A 22,887-nucleotide genomic window follows, 5' to 3' on the forward strand; every position below is an offset into this window, starting at 1 on the left:
CACAACACATCACATTTCATGCATGCTCATCTAAAGTACTAGCCACACCATCTAGATTGACCTAGTGAGAACCAGTACATGGCAGTGACAGAAATGTATAATAGCATACAAAACAACATACAGCTTCAGCTGAGTGAACATTCCTAATGGGCGCAGATCAAAGATCCCAAGCCAGAAATAGACTGAACTGGGTTGGAAAGTTAGATGGCTGAGTCGACGCACATGGAAAACATCCAGCTAAAGGACTTTAAGCCATGCATACTCATACACTGTGTTCCCAACTAGGATACAATTGTGAATTGTACAGCTATAATTGGTGACATCTAGCAAGCCCCACAAATCACTAGGTAACAGGTGAACAGTCATATCAATTATCAGACAATAACAGAACTCATCTGCTGTGCAATCTGTACCAAACCTGTATGATTTGGAGTATGGCAATCAAGTCACAGAGTAGTACGTACATCAAGGTATGCTGTCAGCATCTGTCAATGTCATTGCAGGGAATCATGTAGAGCCACTGTCATGCATCTCATTAAGAGGTAATCTAACACACATTCCAAGTTGAACTCTGTCTCACTCCCCTCCACAGATAACCCAGCTATTACCACCATGGAGAGGATACCAGACACTGCCAGTCCCCCTCAGGATGAAGGCCCCAGAGAGGACAACACGCCTGGATGTCTAGACAATGATAAACAACCTGGCCCATCTGGGACACCTGGTCAGTCAACAAATCCCACCTGGTACAACCACACCACAAGCAACCATTCGCCCCCCAACCTATGTCCCAAGGCCAGTTCAATCAATTGTGTGCCCTGCAGTACAGGGACCTGAGTTGAACCTTGACATCCATGACAATGAAGGACCTGTTACTACTGGGAGTGGGCACATCGTGCCGGGGCACAGGCAGCTGGGGTAGGGTGTGTGGGAGGGTGAGGCCTCAAAGGGACTCCATTGACCAGGAAACCATCTCCTCATTCCTGGGAGCATACCAAAGTTCCTAGAACAGGATGGGCCAAATAATCAACCTTTTGGGGGATAATCAAAGGCTGCAGAGGGAATACCACTAGGAAGTCATGCAGCAGTGACAGGATGCCACTATGGCTACCATTGCAGGAGTGCTTAGGGACATCAATACCACCCTCATAGGCTCCTCAACACAAAATCAGTCCCCTTCCATTAGCAACCTAACATCTGCCCCAGCTACATCTGTGGCAGCTAGTGGAATGGAGGCCCTGCAAGAGGAACCACAAGCCTCAGACACCCCTCCCTCTGTAGCTGAGGAACCCCCTGCAAATGTGGACGTTCACCCAGACATCCAGCTGGAGCAGATGCCAAGACCAAACCCACTGCCAAGAAATGAACCTTGGCTGATGTGTCACTGAGACACCATGCAGACTGTTCTGAGACATGACTCAGTTTTCCTATGGTACAAGGGCACTGGACCTGTGTAACCAACTGGTGTAGCTGCTACTCTTATGAATCCATCTACCAAGACCTAACTCATCATTCCTTTTTTTATTTTATCACTTTTATTTTGACCATATTCATCATGAAATGCACAGTAAATCACAACTGAGCACAGCTACTGTAAGCTGTGTCTTTATTAATAACTCATCAATTGCCATGCTTACCAAACTGTGGTGAAGTCATGCCCCTCCTGCATCGAACAGCCAGTCTAATGGTCATCAGAGAGAGCCTCCCACAGCATGAGACATAATACAATAGAGATGTCACGGGACATGTGTCAGAGAGGTTGCAATCCAGGCCAACACCATTGTATAGTCAGTATTCCGAAATGCAAATAGAGCATGACAGGGAGTACTATCTGGAAGGCATGGTGGTACAAATACAGGTAACAGAAGTCATGGCCATGGTAACCCACCTACAAAGCAGGGACACCCAGAATGAACCTATCTTGCACCAGGTACAGACTCTTCACATACACATAACCTAGCTACATTATCACATTTCCCATGGAACACACATATCACAATACTGAGGACCCAGTACATTAACCATACACAAACATAGGGCTTATACCTGGAGTAATGTTCTTACTGATTTGTCACTTTACAGTCATCTGCACCTTGCACAGCAACGTCAGAATACAAATACAGCTAGGCTCCATGGTCATCACAAACTACTCCACCCACTCTATAGCCAGATCCCATGATCCATTCCTCACACAAGTGCCACATAATTCAACTGACATGAAAAATACCATTTCATGTCCCCCCAACACCACTGGTAATAGGAAAGGATGATGATGTTGCATTTCCACATGTATGAATGGAATACACACAAGTTAACATCCCAATGTAACTATATCCGATTGACCTGCTACCTGTCATTAACAACTCTCATGTCTATCATCTATTAGCATTGGCTACTGATAATTAATACCTTGTGCCATAGGCTGCTGAAGCAAACAGGAAAATACAATTTAAGTGAATGGAAGGAAAAGAGCATAGGAGAATGCAAGAAACATAGCTCAATATTGGATAGTCTATTTCGGAAGTGAATATTAGTAACAGAGATAACAATAAATGTTTGAACTGACCCTCTATTACTGTATACCTTGCAATCTATCAGTCAGCTTCCCCAACTCACATATAGGCATTAGAGCTCATCACACCACCACTGATTAATCTAGACAGGAGGTGTTATGGCAGCCATCCACATCAAAATGTGCCTAAAACTTATAAAGGCCCACTTCACACACCTGGATGTCAGTGGAAGTACTGATTGTTGAGATCTGTCCTAGAGTCAGCTGCTCCTTCTTCCCCAGGCTCTTCATCACTTGCCAGAGCAACATTACCAACCACTGGTCCTGCTGCCTCCCCCTCATCTGCTATAAATGGTATCTGACATCTCAGGGCTAGATTGTAGAGCATGCAGCAGGCAATGGTCATTTGGCACACCTTGTGAGGTGAGTGGAGGAAGAAACCCCCAGACTGGTCCAGGCACCTGAATCTTGCCTTCATGAGCCCGAATGTTCGCTCAATTACACACCTTGTCCTCCCATGGGCCTCACTGAAACAGAGTTCCCCTGGCAGGGCTGGGTAACTCACTGGTGTCAACAGCCAAGGAAGGTTTGGATAGTGAGAGTCACCTGTGAACACAATGGTAGAACAAAACATAAATAGCTTCAATGACTACCTATGATGTGATGGCAGATGTCATAACACTGAAACACAGCCCTCTCTGTTTGTAGTTGTGCCCTCAGATGTGGGACATTGCTGTTCCGCATTATGTAGGAATCATGGACTGATGCAGGAAATTTGGCTGTGACTTGTGAGATGTACTGGTCTGCCAGACACACCACCTGTACATTGATTGAGTGGTAGTTCTTCCTGTTCATAGTTCTTCCTGTTCATATTCACCTGTTCATTGGCTTTGAGAGGGACTAGGGATTCATGGGTAACATCTATAGCTCCGACCACATGAGGAATGTGTCCAATCTCATGATAGTCTGCCTTCACAAATGCCAAATCCGCTCTGATGGAACTGTCCAGGTGCTTCAGCAAGGCACACAGTATATCCTTCAACACCAGACTGAACATGGACTGAGACATCCCTGATGTTGAGGTGACAGTATTCTGAAACGACTCTGTGGCAAGAAAGTGTAGCACTGACAAAACTTGAACTATGGGAGGTATGCAATAGGGATTGCGAATGGCAGCCATCAGATCTGGCTCCAATTTTGTACATAGATCCATTATGGTATGACAATTCAGATGATATGTCTGGATGACATGCCTGTCCTCCATGGTTGCCAGGTCAACTAGTGGACAGTACACTGGTGGTTGTCTCACTCTCCTCATGGCAGAAAAACTATGTTGAGAGGAGAAAATATACAATGAGTTATGCAATGTGCACACATCACCAACGCATTGAATATTACCTGACTACTAACATCTGTGGAGGTGGCGTAGGACTGCTGACATATATAATACAGAAATGCACCTAATTCGCCCTCATTGCTAAACATTGGCTTACATGCAAATTGGAATGTACATATGAAACATATGTCATTGTATATGTGTGGGTGAGTTTGTTGTCCTGGACTCATTACACATATGTATTGGTACCTACCTATACCTATCCATGGCTTCTCTACCAGAGTTGCTTAACATAGTTCTGAACATATAGACAGCCTGAGCACATCATTGTGTAAAGATAGCCACAATATGTTGCACAACAATGATGGTCCAAAATACAGTTACACTGAAAATAGGGGGAGTAAGTGACTAAAGCAGATTATTTTGCACACCCATTGATTACATGTGGCCAAAATGGGAGGCACCTGACCTACTGTAGTGGACAGTTGGAAGTGACCTAAGTCTGCCGGCATAAGTCGTCATGGCGGTCGCAATCACCATGCAACTTGTCATTGGTTAACATTGCTACCTTTGGCTGACTAGGGCCAATTGGCATGACTGCTGGTGGTAACGGTCCTGTATGTGGCTGCCGTGACCACAATTTCAGCTGTTTTGCTCACTTGACTCCTGACACTGTTGCCAGCATGACCTCCACTACATGAGATGTTATGTACTGCCTCTGGGAGCCATCATGCCATGTCCTGCAGGTGATAGGGCCCCTGCACTCACCCCCAAAGACTTAGATAACCTAGTGGAGGAGGTCCTACCCCTGTATGAACAGCTATATGGGGCACCAGAGGAGCAGGGGAGATCAATGGCCCAGCCATGTGTGATAGGTGTTGTGTGTGATGTTTATTCAGGCATGTGAACTGGTGAGGGTGTAGATGCATGCAGATGTCATATTGTGAAGGCGTGTGAGCAGAGAGGATGGGTATGTGTGACTGCTTGCAGTGACAGATGTATAGTGACCACTCCTATTCGCATGGTGCATGTATACATGACCTTCTCCTTTTGTCTGTGTCATCCATGCAGGTGAACACCTATCAGAAGAAGGGGATCTGGCATGCCATTGCCAAGCAACTGTGGACCCTGGGGGTCCACAGCCGGCAGAGCACCCATGGTCGCAAGCAGTGAGAGGATCTGAGAAGCTGGGCCTGGGAGATTGTGGAGGCCCAGCTGGGGATGTTCTTCCAATGAGGGAGGGGTGCATATCAGACCCTGACCTCCCCTAATGGCCCACATTTTGGTGGTGACCTACTTTGAGGTGGATGGGTGTTTGAGGCCAGCACAGCAGCCACAAGGGGGTAAGTACTGACTGTATCATTGTCCTTGGCTCTGGTTGTATGGTGTTTGCAGTTACACTGTAGCAGCTGTGACAATGTTGTTAGTGCTACATGTATGTAGATTAGTGGTAACACGTAGTACTCACATTGCCTGACTATTAGATGTAGATCTGGCATTAATGGTTTGCTATGTGTATGTCTATTTCACCTGTGTCAATGCAAATCTATGACTGCATGTGGAGATGCTCAGATGACAATGCCATATGTGTGATTCCACAAAGCCATTTTTAAGGTTGTAAGCTGCTGTGTAATCCTACCCATAGGGTATGTCCTGGTCCATCCCTCAGCAAATGTGCTCTAGTAGCTCTAAGGTGTCTGAGCACTCCCAAGTCTTGATCACCTGAATTTGCAACTGGGTACCAAACATATTTTGTACAGGGGCTATGTAACATTTGTCCTGGTAGAGGTATTGACTCCGTGTGAGGCAGACCTCTCAATCACTACACAGTCACAATGGCCAGGAAAGGACAGTACATATTGGTCTGTAGATGTATCCCCATTGCCCCATCATCTTCATTCTGTGGGGAATGTGAGGGTAATAAGTAACTGTTAGACTTTTCATCCTTGGCGTGGTCTCCCTTAACTTTTTGCCTCTGTTCCCCAGGTTGTTGATGTGTGCTGGACTCTGATTTTACTGTTTTTGTTACTCTGGGCACTTTACCACTGCTAACCAGTGCTAAAGTGCAAGTGCTCCTGTTTAAAATGTGTACGTAATTGGTTCTCCATGATTGGCATATTTGTTTTACTGTTAAGTCCCTAGTAAAGTGCACTAGAGGTGCCCAGGGCCTGTAAATCAAATGTTACTAGTGGGCCTGCAGCACTGGTTGTGCCACCCACACTAGTAACCCTGTAATCATGTCTCAGACCTGCCACTGCAGTGTCTGTGTGTGTATTTTTACACTGTAAATTCGACTTGGCAAGTGTACCCACTTGCCAGGCCTAAACCTTCCCTTTTCTTACATGTAAGGCACCCCTAAGGTAGGCCCTAGGTAGCCCCAAGGGCAGGGTGCAGTGTATGGATAAGGTAGGACATATAGCAATGTGGTTTATTTGTCCTGACAGTGAAATACTGCCTATTTTGTTTTTCACTGTTGCAAGGCCTGTCTCTCTCATAGGATAATATGGGGGCTACCTTTAAATATGATTAAAGCGTAGATTCCCCTAGAGAGTAGATGGACATGTGGAGTTTCGGGTCCCTGAACTCACAATTAAAAAATACATCTTTTAGTAAAGGTGATTTTGAGATTGTGCGTTTGAAAATGGCACTTTTAGAAAGTGAGCATTTTCTTGCTTAAACCATTCTGTGACTCTGCCTTGTTTGTGGATTCCCTGTCTGGGTCAGTTTGACAGTTGGGTTGTTTTTCACCTCACACTAGACAGTGACACAAAGGGAGCTGGGGTGTAACCTGCATTTCCTGATTAGCCATCTCTGCTAGGAGGGAGGGGTGGAGTGGTCACTCTCATCTGAAAGGACTGTGCCTGCCTCTGACAATGCAGACTCCAACCCCCTGGTGTGTGTCTGAGGCCTTGCCTGGACAAGGCAGGATTTCACAAGTAGGTGTGAGTCCCCTTTGAAGAAAGGTGACTTCAAAGACTGAAATGGGTATAAGAAGGGCACCCAAATCTACAGACTTTAGAAATACTTCTGGAACCAAGAGGAACCTCTGCCTGGAGAAGAGCTGAATAGCTGAGGAAGGAGTGCTGCCCTGCCTGTGACTGTGCTTTGTGGAGCTTTCCTGCAGTGCTGCTTCTGCCAGAGTAAGAGGGCAAAGACTGGACTTTGTGTGCCTTCAATCTTGTGAAGAAATCTCCAAGGGCTTGATTTAGAGCTTGCCTCCTGTTGTTTGAAGTCTCAGGGACAGCAAAGACTTCTCTCTGCAAGCACCTGGAGTCTCTGGAGAGACTCCTGCTCTGACAAGTGGTGCCCTATCCAGTTCCTGGGCCCTTGAAAGGAGATCCAAGGAAATCGACTTTGGACGACTCCGGACCGACGCCGTTGCTGAATCCGGTAACGCCGCCTGCACCAGACGCCGTGACCTTCGCTGGAATGCGACGCTCTTCGCAGGCCCGACGCCGCAGCAGCCCCGCTGAAGTCCGCGACTCCATGGAAGTTGCCGCACCACGTCGTGACCGACGCCGCTCGAAGTGCACGAATTCAACGTTTCGCACAGACGCTGCGATCCCCGACTTTGCGCATCGGCTTGTTTTCACTCTTCACCAAAGGTACTGTATTTGGGGGTCTACACAACTCCGTGTCCGGCGCCGCTGGTGTAGGCTCGTTGGGAACGACTCCATCACGACACCGTGTTAACATCTCATTGAAGCATTTTTGTTTCTAAGCGCTATTTTTTAGTTTAATCTTTAAAAATTCATAACTTGACTTGTGTATGTCGGATATTTGTCGTTTTGGTCTTGTTTTGTTTAGATAAATATTTCCTATTTTTCTAAACCGGTGTTGTGTCATTTTGTAGTGTTTTCAATAAGTCACTGTGTGTGTTGGTACAAATACTTTACACCTAGCGCTCTGAAGTTAAGCCTGCTGCTCTGCCAAGCTACCAAGGGGGTAAGCAGGTGTTAGCTGAGGGTGATTCTCTTTTACCCTGACTAGAGTGAGGGTCCTTGCTTGAACAGGGGGTAATCTGACTGTCAACCAAAGACCCCATTTCTAACAGGAACGCTATTCTACTTTGGGTGTCTGATTTTGTCTATTTGTCCTCTTCATGCATTTCCATGGCATTGACATATGGGCACACCACATTTATCACAATGGTTTTGTTCTCTAGGTGGTAAATGGCTAGGCAGCGCTACCCTTTTACAATACCCAAAGTCCATGCTATGTGTGCCATTGTTCCACCAATTACAGTGACACTTATGTTATTATCTGCCTACATCATGTCTCAATGGTTACTTGGGGTCACATGTAATAGAGTGGATCAATCATTGCTACTCTCTGCCTAGCTGATGCGGGCAGCATGGACAGGATTTGTCATTGAATTACTTCTCATTTCAAGGTTTAGTGGTTTAGCTGTACTACAATTCCTAATACAGGTGTTGTGGGATATGTTGTCAGTGCAACTGTAGTCGTGTAGTTAAATGTGTACATCATGTGTACATATCTCTTCAGTGGGATATGTGTGTTGTCTGGGCTTAGATACAGGTAATCTCATGTCAGGAAAGGTGTGAGTGGTATTGCTTTACTCATGTAGTCATGGGGTGGAACTGTAACAGCATGTCAGGTGGTATGTTAGGTGTCCGAGGAAGTATTTTGTGGCTGGCTATTTTTTAGCTGTTCTTATGCTGCACTCAGTGATTGTCAATGGATGTCTGCTGTGTGCTATGTAGCCCACTGTAGCTGCACTTGTATGTATGAAGTGATGTAGTGTATCTGTGTTCAGTGCATGCAGAGGTTCCTCTGGAATTTGGTGCATGTAGTGACATGGCTGTTCTCAATAAGACACATCAAATGTCACCTGTATGGAAGTGCCTCATGTTGTGGCTACATCAGCGAATGTTTCTGCAAATTGGGTTTCTTAACTATCATGGGACATTACATATGGACATGGACTGGTCAGGTGTAGATTCAGAACATGCATGTCATGTGGTGATCAGTATACTGGTTTTCCTAAAAGGTTATAGGAGAATTGAGAGTTCTGATCCAGATTAGGACAGATTTTCTGCTTCCGCCAGGGCATCATGTGCATGCTGACATAGCCTTACAGGCGATTTATTGGAATGCTCCAGTCATGTTACCTCAATTGGATTATGAAGTGGGTGAGAGGGAAAACATAAAGGGGTGGACAGGAGTAACATTTTGTGACATGATGTAGTTTATGTGGATTACTAGATGACATAGCCTATCCAGGAGAAGTATAGCTACAGTTGTCCTTGTTCTAATGTGTGCATGTGAAGAATGTGATGACCCTCTCTCTCTCTTTCTCTCTCTCTCTCTCTCTCTCTCTCTATATCTCTCCCTCCCTCCCTCTCTTTTTGTAGGCATCAGCATCAGCAGTCAAAGGAGACGGGACACAGGCGAGTGGGGATGCAGCTGGCCACGGGACCCAGAGTGCTGATACCACCGACAGCGAGGGACCCAGTGGCCCGGAGAGTGAGGGGAGTGCCACCAGGAGGACCGGATCTTCTGCGTCATCATCCTCGGAATCCTTCTCCAGTGGACACTCCCCAGTGGTTTTGGGCCCTTTTGGGACCACCCCAGCACCATCTTCGTCTGACACCCCCCTTACAATGACCACTCTCCCTGTAGCTCCCCACCCAGTTGCCCGTGCCCGCTCACCCAGAAGGGTGGGCGTCTCCTTCTCTGTACAGACACTACACCAACATTCACCAATACAGCCACAACTCCTATCCAACATGGAACACCACAATAACAGACCCACAGACATCCACCCCAGTCACCACATCTGCAGCCACCACAACCACAGACATGCCTAAATGCAGCACACCCACCATACCTAAAGTCACCACCCCAACAGACAGTCACCCATCCACCATGGCATGTCTCAGCACCTCCACTCCCCCACCCCAAAACACTTAAACACCCATACTCACTCACCCAACAGACACCCAGCCCACACAAGCATAACTCGCACACGCATGCACACAAGACATCCACCAAAACACCTCCTACAACCACTCCCTCTTCCTCCACTCCCAAACCCTTTTGCCATGACTGTCCCTGTATGTCGAAGACATTTTTCCTCTCTGAGTTGAACCTTTTCCCTACTCCTCTCCTTCCCTGTGTGACCCCCAGAAGATCTGTGTCCCTCCCCAAGTCCAGCCCTTCCACCTCCAAGTCCTCCCTGGCCCCCCTGCAGGTACCCATGCCCCTCTCCCCACCAAGAAGTGAACCGCTCCCAAGAGTTCCCAGCCCTCCTTTAAGCGTCGATCTAAGCCTCCCCCTCCTAAGCCCAATGATCCACCTGCCAAACGAAAACCAAAACCAACCCCCCCAGCCACCTCTTCCCTGAGGTGCCTGTCTGCCCCCTTGATGTCTCTACTTGTGGCAGTTGTATGGCAGTCAGGAGTCAAGCAGGGGCACTTTAATGTGTCATATGTGCCTGCAGCACATATGTTTTTGGACAAGCCTAGTGCTTCTTATATTGTACATAATTGTGTATTTATATTTATTTATTTATTGCCATACATCTGGGCCAACCAGTTGATGGTTCCAAGATCAGATTTTTGTCCTGCCTTTCATTCCTTATGGCTGTTTTTGTCTTGGCTGCTTTTTATTTATGTGTGAGTATGCTTTGTGTGTGTGGTGGTTGTGCTACCAGTTGTGTCTGGCCAGCATGTGTGGTGTATGCATTGCATTTATGCAGCTGTGATGGCTGTGTATTGTGTGATGGACATGTATGAGTTTGGGACATGGATTAATGTTGATATTGTGTGTAGTAATTGTGTTAACACGTGTTATTTCGACTGGTGTGTGCCCTTGTGTGTTTTTACTGTGTGTGTGAGTGTGTGTGTTGATTGTTATGTCAGATCCATTGTGATGTGTGTTGGTGGGATTTGACATATACCTTGGTCTATGGATGTGTGATTGTGTGTGTTGGTTCTCTGGTGTTGTTAAGTTGTGGTGTATGTATGATTTGTCAAGTGAAGGTGTGTATTGTGGATGAATGACGGTGATTTTGAGGTTGTTGCGGTTGTGGTGTTGTTGTGTCATTTGGTTGTGTTGTGTGTTGTGTGTTGTAGTGTTTGACTATGCCGGCGCTGTGTATCTGGGTGTTGGTGGGTGTTTTTGAAGTATGTGTTTTGGCCATAGTGTGTGTACTATATTTGTGCGTGTGTATATGTGGCTGTGTGTAGAGTCTCCATCGCCACCCGTTTAGGATGTGTATGTTGTATGCACGTAGATACATTGGCATTGTGCAGCGGTGCAAGGTAAGTGTGCGTGCTCATAGTTGCTGTCCTCGTCGCTGGTTCTGGAGTCGCTGGGTGAACAGGATCAGTGAGAAGACATGTAGCTCAGGTTCCATGGTGGCTCAAGATGGGTATGTGTTCCTGAAGGTGAGTGTCCCCTTTTATAGAGTTGGTTTCCTCCAGGGTTTCTGTGGTGGTACGATCGTGGCGGAAACCTTGGTGGTGTGCAGCCTCATAATCTGTCCGGTGGGAACATGCTTTCTGCCGGCCTGAAGATGGCTGCTGTCATCTGTGGTGGCCTGACCGCACTGGCAGTGCCGGCGGTGGATTGCCTGTATTCTTTTTGGAAGACCACCATGGTCATAATTTGGCGTTCTTCTCCAACAACCTGTTAGCAGTACGACCACCACCGCCAACATGGCAGTCATGAGACCGCCCATCCCGTATTGACCCCCTATGTTCAAACAGAAATAAATCAAAAAAGTGGAATAGGGTGAACACAGAGTTAAGTCTTGCAATAAATTAAAGTTCAAAATGACTTTTGTCTTACAAGTGTGCCTATTTTTTGTAGTTGATTTGAATTAATATGAACGTCATCTGTGAAGAGAATCAAAGTTTTGTTTCTGAACAAATTGGAGACAATTCTCTGATCTTGATTAACGTTGGAGTTGATATCAGTTGTCTTTAACTTATGGAGAACAGGGAAATGTCCTTAAAATCTGTGGATCTTGTTTGAATTTATCCGAACTTTCGAACTATCATAGAAAATATACTTAGGGCCAGATGTATCAAAGGATTTTGCATTTGCAAACAGTGCGAATCGATAAATTCCACCGTTTACGAATGCAAAATCGCCTTTCAGGATGTATGAAAGGCAGTGCAGTGCAATTTTAGGGCATCGCAATTTTTAAATAGGAAATCGCAAATAGGTAATTCCTATTTGCGATTTCCAAAGGACATGTATCATGCATTTCCTAAATGCGAACTTAGCATTTAGGAAATGCAACTACCATAAATTCAAGTTTGATGGTGAGCATGTGCAATTTTAAAAAATGCTTTACAAATGCATTTTTAAAAATGACATGTAGTGCACACATGCCCATTGGGCATGTGTGCACTTTACATGTCCACAAATATTTTTTTGGGGTGCATCAAAGGGGGCCTTAGGCCCCCAGAACCCTGGGGTTTGCATTACCTAATTTGTGAATTCCTAACAAAACCATTCTCACCTATGGGCCTATAGGGATGAATAGAGTCCTATTCCCTAATTGCGATTTGGTAATAGCGATTGCGACTTTTAAGAAATCGCTATTACCAATTCGCAATTTTCATGTATCCCATTTTGCATTTCTTAAATAGCGATTTCTTAAAATTCGCTGTTTCAGGAATGCAAAACGGGAGCTTGATACATCTGGCCCTTAATTTTTTAGTCCAAGCATTGAGCAGATCATCATGGGTCGCTGTAAAACGGACATTACCGAACTGGAAAGCACATTCAAAGACTGCAAATAATATAAATTCATGCATGCAACTTGTACCTCAGTTTGACAAAAAGAGCAGGTTTAACACCCTCGCTAGAGTCACTAAACACGCTTTCAGAGGACCGAAGAGTACAGTTCACAGCAATATGCACCAGGCGCAATACCTGCTGGAGCAATGGTCTGGTGTGACAGCAAATACCAGCTCCGCATTACAACTCCATCACAAGCCTCATTTACACTCTCACAGCATGATTGGTCATGTTCAGATGCAAACAACAGGGAAGCAACATGGGTTATAGCCATGCCATAGCATCAACTTTTGAATACCGTTAATTATACACTGAAGGACCAAAAATAAGCGTCCTTCAGACAGTCTGTAAGCCACACCATCACCTAGGAGGAACAAGGTCCCATCATCACTTAGCAGCACCACCTTTAAGCAAACAAGGACCCGTGGGTAATATTAGACCAAAAATATGTTTCAAAATTACCGCTCCTCGACTATGCCCCAATAACTAGCCAAACTGGAGCATCCGGAAATTCATGCTAATTTACTTGGATCAACGAACTTCCTGAATATATAAAATGTAGTGGTATAGCTGCCATATATCAGTAAGCCGAGATAGTATCGATATTGAGAATATTGAAATAATTTAAGAGAAAAAAAGAAATATATCCTTAACAATACATACCTTAAGATTCCTGTTTTTAAAGGGGAGAAAAAACAAGAAGGTTCAAATATGCTCTTTTGGAAAGTAAGTGCTAACCTCTTCATGGCACAGCAGAAACTATAAAAGCTTTGATTTGGAATACAGATCATTATAGTATTATTCGAACCCCTTGCACAGACTTAAGGCAAAATCATTTGAGCCATACTTTCCAAAGTTGTTGATGTTAGGATTTTTGTTAAGGCCAAGCTGGCAATTCTACTTTTTTGGATTGACGTTTAAATAATATACATATACCACTTGCTGTATTTATCAGAATGTCAGTGAAATATGATTTATATTTCAGACCGCATTGTAACTTGTGCATTTGAAGAAATATGGTGAATTTCAGTTTTACAGGAACGTAAGATTAGTTTGTTATGTTTACTTGCAGGAGCCTAGTGGTTAACACAACATAAGTCGATTGTGTACATTGGCAACGACCACGAACTTTTTCGACGTGCCTGTATGCTGCATACTTTCTCACATACACTTTCCGTTTTGGGTTTATTTGCCTGCAATTGTCGATACCATTTACGATAGCAAAACTTCGGCCATGCCGAATTCAGGGTACTTTGGCACAGCGTTTCTATACTTCCCCGCTTTGTTATTTCAGCGTTAACTTTGTGCGAACTTAAATTGTGAGCATCTCACGTATGTTACAGGTTTGTTGACTGACGCATGTGTTATACTGACATGTAAACCTATTTCTTTAGGCTGCAGTTTAGAATATCCATTTTGCATGAAACAACATTTTAAAACGTGCTGCTTTTAATTTTGAATGTCTTTTTAAACTACTTCAACATAAACACTCATGGCCCTATTTTGAAAAATAAGTGTCCGAGTGAAAAGGTACATATATGTTATAGTATGTCTAGTACTGTGCTACATTTTCAAATAATCGCAATCCACAAATAAGAACATATTTCTGTACAGTAATTGAACGATCAAAGTGAGGGGGCGACAGACACTGCTGAAAATGTGACTACAATGTTACCATAACAAACATCATGGTGGTATTTCATAGTGTCTCTGCTTACCACACCTAGGAGGAATTATACATAGTGCAAATACTCGGACTAGCACAGCCAATGGGGGGAATGGGTAACTAGCCACCATGACCGCATACACTCACTCACTAGGGAGACATTATGATCAGAGGCACAATATTAGACCCTGCTCCCAGAATCCTGCCGCTGGCCCTTGATTTGCGCATTCATCTTTCTTGTTATGAATAGCACCATAGACGACATAAGAAAGAAACAGAATGATGGGAGTTACCGTATTAAGGACAGTTTCGCAAAGATAATGGTGGCACCTGCGATATCTAGCGGCAAAGCCAGCTTACACCCCCATTTTAACCCCTATTTAACAGTGTCTCTTTTCCGTCGTGCATCCTCGCGATCTGCATGTTCTGACATTTCCAGAGACCACCATCTTCAGGCCAAGTAACAAATATGCATTCCTAGGTGTGGCACTACATCTTTGTCACTGTGATTGTGACTGACCAGCAGCATTTATTCTAATGACCCAGGTATAGGCAGTGTAAAACCACACCCTCTGCTTAGGACCGAGTATGGGTTGCACAGTACTGGCAGGATGGAAACTTCATAGCCACAATTACCAGCACTGCAGGATACCGCCACACTGGTGCCGTGTGATTACGAGTAAAACCTCACTGCACGTGATATAACTGTGCAGACATGGATATACTGAGCAATATTCCATATGGTATTCCCTTTTCCCTCGGGTTTAATGAAAATATCTGCCACCTGCTGTAAGCAGGAGATAAATGTGTCCTTGGGGACACGAGGAAGGCTGGAGGTCAGGAGGGTGGGGGAGAAAAGGGCTGAATGTTGGCTAGCAGGGGAGAGCATTGAATGCTCCCCCATTCTTTGCTTGAAGGTCAGGTGGGTGCTAAAATGGATTTATACAAAATTTTAGACTTTTTCGAGGTGAATTTATCAGCTGGTAAATTTGGGTCCATTGTTTTGGCACTCTGAAAATTCGGATGCGGTAACAATGACCCATTTATGATGAGTGCAATGGAGCTCTACAGAATAATTCCACTATGCTTAACTCATAACCAGGGCCTGATTAGCGACACACACGACCACAGTAACATAGCACGTGCCTGGAACCATCCTCCATTTGAAAGGGGCCCTACCAGAACTGGCACAAAAGCTTATCCTTATCACCTACACAGGTATTTGCCACAATAATATCAGTCACAACCACACATTAGTGCTCAGTGTCATTTCATGTCTTCACTTTAACTGCAATATTTAAAAAAAACACCTTAGGCTGTCCGTGCACATCTTATATGCTTCTGGCCACAGGAAACTGCTAGACCTCACATTAACTCCCGCACTTGCCACACTGCAGAGCCAGTCCTGATTGACAATTTACCACTCACAATAAGCGTTTACATTATAGCCAACCTCATGCATGAAATAGACGTATACACATTTTCTAGAGTGGATAATAACTGGCCGCTTTATTATTGTGGACAAATCATGAACGCCCGCGTTGTGGGATATACGGGCCAGAGGACAATGCATTCATATTAATCATTTGATACATCACATTATCGCCTGTAAGTTAAATGCTAATCGTGGGTCTGCAGCACAGATTGTGCCACCCACTTAAGCAGCCTTTTAGATGTGTCTCAGCCATTGGAGACTAGGTGCTCAGCTTTCAACTTCCATGTTAACGTGGCACAATAAACCTTTTGCTAGTTCCAAACCTTCCTTTTAATAATACTGATAAGTCACTCCTAGAGAAGGCCCTTGACAGCCCAGAATGATGAGTCCAGTGTAATTAACAACTTTGGGCATGTACTTTTAAGTTTTTAAGTTGTACATGTTCTGTCAGTGAAAAACTCTTAAATTCTTTTTACACTTCTGCGAGGCCTTCCTTTCCCATAGGCTAACATTGGAGTTACTTTATCACATTTAATAAACTGTACCTTCCAAATGGGAATAATAACTAGTTCATGTTTTGTGTCTTGGGATTGTAATGAAAAATCATCTGTTATGGTGAAGTCGGATTTTAAATTCCAATTTTGGAAAAATGCCACTTTTGGAATGCTTGCATTTTCCTACATCAGCCATTTAGTGCCTGAAGTCTCTCTCTGGGTCACATGACCAAGTGTAGCTGACGGTTGAGCATAGGTAACACATACAATAGAAAACATAGGTGTGACTGGGTGGCCCATCACTGGCAGGATGGTAGGGCAAAGCTGGGCACAGCTCTACTGACACTCAACTAGACTGTGCCTTGCCTCCACACAAAGGGCTGCATAGGCCCTTTAGTTAGTCTGCAGCCAGGGAAGGCAAAAAACCTGTGCACTTCAAAGGAAAACATCTAGAAGTTTCTCCCACTTCAAAGGAAGAACTAGATATAAATATTGGACCTGAGACATCAACTTTAAACACTTCTGAACCTGTAAACTCTTCTAAAAAGAAGGACTGCTGTGCTGCTGAAATGACTGCAACTCTACTGGACTGCTGCTCTGAAGTACTGCTGCACTGCTATGCTGACCTGCTGCTTTCTTGCGTGAATGAGAAGGAATTGACCTGTATCTGTTGACCCCAGCGTGATTCAAAAGGTTAGTTTGCTGACCTCCTGACTAGAGCCTCAGGGACATAAGGCGCCAACCACCTTGAATGCAGGACCTTGACTGTCATTTGTGAGTCCTACCCTGCCAACTGATTGCACCCCAGCTCTAGACCCTTGGACCTGAGCCTGAATGTGCTTTGCCAGCTCAGCTGTGTATCCAGCAGAATAGACACATTTCATCTATTGCTTGCCGCAACCTCGGGCAGAACCTCTGCTCCGAGGATTCTCCCAGCGCAAGGACTCTATTTGAACATTGCAGCCCACATCAGAACTGCTACTGTGTGATGCCTTCCCAATGCAGGTCCTTGCATCACAAATCTCTCATCGACAGCAGTCTTGCAGCTCCTCGGATCCAACACATTGCACCAGCAGCACAATGTATCCTCGATGCCAGACTTCGCATTGCAAGCGATCGTAGAAGGGATCATTGATGACAATGCAGGAGTTTGCATTACTGCCTCGCAGCTCCTCAGAAATTACACATCACCTCGACTGCACAATGCATCTTTAACGCCAGACCTTGCAATGTTCTGCAACCAACATTTAAGGTACTCTTGTTTGGTGTACATAGCTGTGCCTGCACTCCGTCACGGTCAGCTGAACTTGTGACTTTGCCCTAGTCAGGAAATACCAGAGATCCTCAATTTGCACTTTGTGCTCTTTGGCAGTATTTGCATTGGAATGTTTGAACTTGCATATCTTAGGTTCCAATTATTGGATTTTTGTTGCTTCCCTCTTAATTCTTATCAATTTATTTTATTTTCTGAATTAGTGTGGGATGTTTCTTGTGTTGTGTTTTCACTTTATTACTGTCAAAGTGCTGCATAAATACTTTAAACATTGCCTCTAAGTTAAGTCTGACTGCTCATTGCCAATCTACCAGAAGGTTAATTTGGGGGTTTGCTTGTACCTCACCCTGACAAGGATTGTGCTTGCTGCTAGAAACGAATTTCACCCTCAACCAGTAACCCAATTTCTTAAAGAAATCCTAAACAAACACATGTTCACAGAAATTCAGTTTAGTCTGTCACTTTTACCGTTGCATGACCTCTTTAGATACCTCCTGACCTCCTGCTACCACCTCCACAGCTACTGCCATGTCTGAGGTGACATGACTTTGCCACACTCACCAGATGGATGACAGTGTCTGGTATGTCATCTTCAACTTTTCTCACTAAATGTTACTGCATGTCTGGTTCTGTACACTGTCACCTACATGTAAACTGCAATGTGGCTTCATCAAATGATTCATAACATGCATGCAGCCTCACAAATGTGGCTTAATATGAATTTTAACATATATACTCACAATCAGCGGTTCATCTTTTTGGAGCCTGCAAAGAGATACAATGAAAAAAATGGTTGGATAAACAGGCCAAACCGGAATTCAAAATAAAAGATAAAATCAGCTCTATTGTACATAATCACTAAATGCTTCTAAGTGCCAGTGTCTCTGCAGAGTCACTTGTGATGCACTCACTGCACAATAGGTCAACACACATCAGTAAAAACATGCCAATATTTGCACAAACCACTCACATACAACTTTACCCTAATGGCCAGCGGTATTAGGCCCCAGGGAAGGATATGGGTGGGGGGGGGACCCCTTATAGGCACACTCTGTGCAGGGTTCATTTAGAGAAGAGACCAGTTAGGCTTGATTTAAAACAATGCACATGTTGGCAAATGCAATGCGGGCCAGCACACTTCCTTCCTCAAAAAGAGGTCCCTGTGATAATCTATTTAGCTCCAGTGTGTGGTCAACACCATGAATTGTTTAGAGACAGCATAGATTTTAAAGTGCAGTCTGGATTGGAGGCTGCCATTGAGTGGCAGCAACATCATGATGCTGGGCGAGCGTCAGGAAGCGGTATGAACAGGCTCATGGGAAGTTGAGTCTGCACCACATACGAGGCTGATAGTATGGGTAGCAGTGTGGAAGTTGCCCAAACTTTGTTCACCTGCAGTGTAAGATGCAATTGAAAGCATGTGGTGTGTATGTTTGCATATGTAAAGTTCATGGTGAGCAAAAACACTTCGTCATAAAATCTTTCATGGCAAATAAAACCTGTTTATCAATGTTGCAGATTGCATATTATATAGAATTACAAATACCTGAAACAAATACGTCTATAAATGTGACCCATGGAAGCCAGTCATTGGAGGTTTCGATGTGGAAAGAAGGGATGTCACAATAGAAGCGTCCATTGGAAAGGAGATGGATTGGTATTCATGGTGGCCCAGAAGAGCGCATACATGGAATATTGTCCCAATTACCCAACCTGCAGCCACGGGATCTCATCATTGAGTCTGACCTAATGTGAATTGTAAATGAGTTGGTATATCTATCTCTGTTGTGTGATCAATAATTTCTTGGTGATATTTGATAAATTGCTGTTCATTTGTTTTCCAAATCCACTTTTGTAAGGCCATTTTGGAGTGTTTGTGATCTCAGTAATGTTTGCCCATTTTGGTCACACTTCTCTTTCATCTGAAAGTGCTGAGAGTGCTGCTGTTCTCTGTGATTCTAATTTGTAGCTTGCGTTTTGTCATACGCACATATTGGAAATCACGTGGGCATGTAATGAGGTAAGTAACATTCTCAGTGTTGCAGTAAGTAAATGACTTGATAAGCCAAGTACACATGACAACCTCTTTGGTGGTGCATGTAAAAGAACAGACAGAACATGTAACACATGGGTAGTGGTGACCACTGCATAGGAGATACCAGAATGTAGTAATGGAGACAAGTCTCTCCAAAGACAGTTTGGAGTGTACTACAGTGCCAAATATATCTTCACTGTGTTGAAAGGAAAGATTGTTTTTCACTAATTCGGTGCTTGTACTGTTCAGGATCCTTCAGTGTTTTGAGATAATCTTCTTGAAGATGTTAGAGGCTGGGGTAAATGTTGTGACATGTAAGCCTGTCTAATCCCTGCTTTTTCTTTGGCTCATGGAGGGCTTACCTTTTATTACTGCTAGCTCACTTTTGGTAATCTGATTAGGATAATTACATGCCTTAAATTTGTTAGTAAGACTCAATGCCAGTTCAACAAAGGTATTAATGTCTGTGCAGTTTTTAAAAAACGCCAAAGGTAAGGTTCTCTCTCAGCCCATGGGGATGATGGTTGTCAATAAGAAGTAAAGTTGTCAGTAGGCTTGTTGAAGATGTAAGTTTCCTAATGATTGTTTTTAGTTTTCATTGATAGATCCAAAAAGGAGATCTCCTGTTTACTAATGGCATGTGTACATTTTAAATTGGGATCTTTGTTCTTGACCCAGCTGGTAAAGGATGCTGCTGTAGTTTTGTCACCCTCTCATATGATAGGGACATTGTTGATGTAGCCACACCACAATTTGATGTGATTCTTGTAAAGGTTGTAATTTGAGTAGAGATAATCAGTTCAAAATTGTTCGACAAAGAGACATCCCAGACTGGGTGCAAATATGCTGCGTATAGATGTTCCCTGAGTCTGTTGGTAAAAGATGTTGTTATACATGAAAAAGTTCTCTGCCGGGGCCCAGTTCAGTACCATCAATTCAATTGGTGTCATGAATTCCCATCCCTGAGGATATTCTCTATGTCCTCAATAGTGCAGAGTTCGGGGTGCATGTATAAAGGCTTTCGTTGTCCATGGTACTGACGAAGTCAGTGTCATGATCTAGGATACAATTGAGACTAGACACAGTGGGAAACACTGGGCATTGAAACTTTGATTTGTGCATTTTGGGGAGTGTGTAGAATCAGGGAATGTAACAGTCTATAGTTCCTGCCCTGACTTCAGACTCCCTGCAGGGGGTTATGTAGCCCTTTGTATGTGGACTAGTCACAGACTATTCAGGTGTAAGTGAGGTTGTGCCCAGCTCCTCCCTCCCATCCAGCCCACAATGGCTCATTAAGGCCCATCAGGCCATACCTAAGCTCCATTTGTGTGTGGCTGTCTGAGAGGAATACACAAAGCCTAGCTGTCACCCTACCTTAAACATACGATCAGAGACAGGCAGTAGGTTCCAAATGACTAAAGTAAGAACATGCCAACTTTCTAAAGAGGGCATTTTCAGAATTGCATTTTAAATCTCAATTCACCATAAGGTATGATTTTAAATTATGATTCAAGAGACACCAAACTCAAAAGGTGTATATCAGCAAGATTGTGAATTACTCTTATGAGATATAATAAGGTAATCCCAATGTTAACTATAGGAGAGATAGGCCTTGGAGCAGTGAAAAATAATTTAAGAGTTTTTCACTACCAGTACATGTAAAACGTAAAGTACACGTCCACATTTAATACACTGCACCCTGGGGGCTGTCTAGGGCCTACCTTGGCGTGACATATGTATTAAAAAGGAAGGTTTAGGCCTGGCAAAAAGGTTTACATCACCAGGTCGACATGGCTATTTAAACCTGCGTGCACAGGCTCTGCAGTGGCATGCCTCAGGTAGATTTGAAGGACTACTTAAGTGGGTGGCACAATCAGTGATGCAGGCCTACTTGTAGCATTTAATTTACTGGCCCTGGGCACATGTCGTGCACTCTACTCAGGACATATAAGTAAATTAAATATGCCATTTGTGGATAAGCCAATGCTATCATATTTTAGCGAAAAAGCCCAAGCACTATAGCACTGAAGTGGTAAAGTGTGCAGAATCCTAAGACCAGCAAAATCAAAGTCAACAACAGGAGGCCTGAAAGTAAACAGTTAGGGAAAATCACACGAAGGATGGGTTGGTCAAAGTTCAAGGTAAAACAAAGCTCATTTAAATTCAAAAGACATCACTTTATGCGTAAACGCAATCATCCATAAGAACAATCAGGTGCAGATGCACTTATTACTGTTAATTAAACATATACACTGTGAGCACTAATCCTTGTCAATATTATTTCTCAGCAAATCATTTAGGACGATTATAACATAGGTCTGTGTATATTTTTCCAACCTTAATAATCCAATAATAAAAGCAGACCCTAGAGAGCATCAACATTTGATTACGTTACACTGCAACCAGAGACATGGCCCTCAGAGAGCACTTGAACCATCTTTAACATGCTCAGGGCGCCATAAATGAAGCCATAGATCAAGCACCGGCCCTAAATTCCCAGCTATAGAGCAAAAGCTCCAGCCTTGGGAGTGCTTGAAACATTGAGAACATTTCAAACCTGTGTAGATATAGGGTCAGTACTTTTAAAACAGTGTTTAGTGGGGAGATGCTGCACTCCTGCATACCTTCATTCTTCCTGCAATTCATTGGTGGTGCCCCTGCCATCTTGGGGCCACAAGTCTCCCCCTTGTGCAAGAATTTTTTTAAATGGGAGAGGAAGGTTTCAGAAGCCAGACACCCCTGGCCAATCCTAATTCCCCAGCCCTTGGGGAAGTGTGACAGATAATAAGCAAATGCAGATGTTCTATTGCCACCCTCTCCTAAGCAGGATCTGAGGGGTTCATTGTTAATTACTTTTGTGTGGGGAAGCCTTTGTTCTAGCTGCTGGAGTGAAATGTAATTAATCTGGCACAGCAGAGTGACAAAAGGCCTGGGCTCTGCTCCTGAGTGCAGGCCAGAGAAATATGAAAATTCTCGATGACCCATAAAGTGAACAGATATCCTTTTGGAACTTGTAGAATTGAATTATCGCAACAGTTATATTCCAATTTGATATTTTGTTGGTCTCTGTAGGCCAATGGGAAGCAAAACTGCACTCTACTGAAGTTTTCCCCCTATGTGTATAATAAAGTGTCACTACTGACAAAACAGTAAACTTTGGTGACTTTACCTATTAGTGTACATTAACATTAGAAGGCCTACCCCAGGCCTATATTTCATGCTGCACAGTCCCCCGTGCCAGGCTACCTGTGCACAGTTACGGGGCTACACACAACAGTAGTCTCTCATGCACAAGTTCACGTGTAACCAGCCAACCATCCCTTACCCTTGCTGTGTTGCAGCAGCCTTAACTTAAAAGGCA

The sequence above is a fragment of the Pleurodeles waltl genome, chromosome 1_2, assembly GCF_031143425.1.
Source record: "Pleurodeles waltl isolate 20211129_DDA chromosome 1_2, aPleWal1.hap1.20221129, whole genome shotgun sequence".
In the NCBI taxonomy this organism is placed as follows: Eukaryota; Metazoa; Chordata; class Amphibia; order Caudata; family Salamandridae; genus Pleurodeles; species Pleurodeles waltl.